The sequence below is a fragment of the Cebus imitator genome, unplaced genomic scaffold (genome assembly GCF_001604975.1).
Source record: "Cebus imitator isolate Cc_AM_T3 unplaced genomic scaffold, Cebus_imitator-1.0 Scaffold75, whole genome shotgun sequence".
NCBI classification, from domain to species: domain Eukaryota; kingdom Metazoa; phylum Chordata; class Mammalia; order Primates; family Cebidae; genus Cebus; species Cebus imitator.
The window spans coordinates 2,697,959-2,699,495 of NW_016107390.1; the positions used below are offsets into that span (position 1 = coordinate 2,697,959).

The 1,537-nt window shown below is 45.7% G+C and overlaps 1 protein-coding gene across 3 annotated transcripts in view; it reads right to left on the reverse strand.

Moving 5' to 3' along the window:
* The window catches only part of EFCAB2 (EF-hand calcium binding domain 2), a 143,465-nt gene that overhangs the window by 15,925 nt on the left and 126,003 nt on the right, over nt 1–1,537 (reverse strand). For 2 of the 3 annotated variants that reach the window (XR_005200895.1, XR_005200896.1), the window contains exon 9: nt 486–692. The gene's annotated coding sequence lies outside the window, so the exon portion shown is untranslated. Of the gene's footprint in view, nt 1–411; nt 693–1,537 lie in introns of those variants that run through there. The other variant, XR_005200894.1, reaches the window with a different exon arrangement.

The window sequence follows — 1,537 nt, forward strand, 5'->3', positions numbered from 1 at the left end:
CACCTGGAAAATTTTTTTTTTTTTTTTTTTTTTTTTTATAGACACAGAGTTTCACTACATTTCCCAGGCTGGTCTTAAACTCCTGGGCTCAAGTCATCCTCCTGCCTCAGGCTCCCAAAGTGCTGGGATTACAGGCATGAGCTACTGTGTCCTGCCCAGTTATCTGATGTTGACCATAGCACGGCGGGGCTTTCTAAAAGTCCCCTTACCCCTGCACCCCTTAAACTTTAGATGGGTTCAGGCACTGATAGGCATTACGTTGTTTACACAGATTTCAGGGTCAGAAGGAAAAGGCTGCCTTTTATGAAAGCGAAGAGAAGGCACACGAAGAAAGCAGGTACTGGGAAGATGTTCAAGAAGAAACAAAGAGCCAAAAGCCGTAAACACAAAAGCCAAAGACACTCATGTCACCTGCATTCATCGATTCATTTTTGCACCCCTAGAAAAGTCCATGTGTGCTGTAAAGAAAGTTCTTTGCTCCATACCTTCCATATTTTGCAAATGACTTGTGGAAGATTCGGCCGGGTTGAGGGGAGAAGGAGCCATACTTTTCTTTTACAAGCAGACACTTTACCCTGTGGTCAGCAGGTGGGGGCAGAGGCTGGGGTGCTGCTGTCCCCGCCACTCACCGGGCGTCAGACCCACGCACGTGTGCACTCGATGGTCTTGACTCAGTGCCCACGAGTGCAGACCTGGGTGAAGAAAGAAGGAAGTCTGATTCCCTGCTGCCTTTTCAAAATGTCCTTGTTGCTTTTTCTCATTATCCCCTATTGCCAAAAAGTAAATTATAAAGTTAATTTTTAGCAGCAAAGCATGCACACGTTTTGGTCTTTGCTTTTTTGGCATAAATTTATCAGTAGATTCAGCATTCTGATTGTGAAGCCAAGTTTTCATAAGCATGCACATGTAGTTGTTTTTTGTTAAAGGAGAAAAATATTCTTATTCCTTTCTTAACACGCTGTGAGCTGCTATACTATGGCTGACACAGGGAGGAGCTTCTTCCCGAAAAGGATTCTTTCCTCCCATTTTGCAGCACGGAAGTCCACACTACAGCCACACTAGAACCTAGCAAACGTCTTAGGTTGTTGGTGTCAATGCAGAACCCCTTTAAAGAACAAAGGATGAGGACGCCACTAACATTTCCTCTTACTGCCTTCTGTGGCCACAGAGCCACTGAGCACTGTATTCAGGCACATCCTATAAACATGCCCCGAAGTGCAGAGCCTGAAGAGCTTTCCAAGAATTGTATTTGACTGTTTTGCCTTCCATGCACACACTGGAAGAAACAACAGGCTACTCCTTGATTTGGGCAAAGGCGCTGCCCTGGCCCTCGGGGAGCACCGCGCAGCTGGCAGGGTGGCCGGCTGTGGGCATTCCAGTTCATGCTCTTGTTTCTTTCCTGCCCAGCAGAATACGCCCAGGAAAGTCAAAACTGAGTCCTGTCTTATTTAAGACGTCTCCTTCCTCAGTGTTTGTGGTCATGGTATTGAAACAACGTTATTAATCCAACTTAATTCTTTGTTTTGTCTTTGCTTTT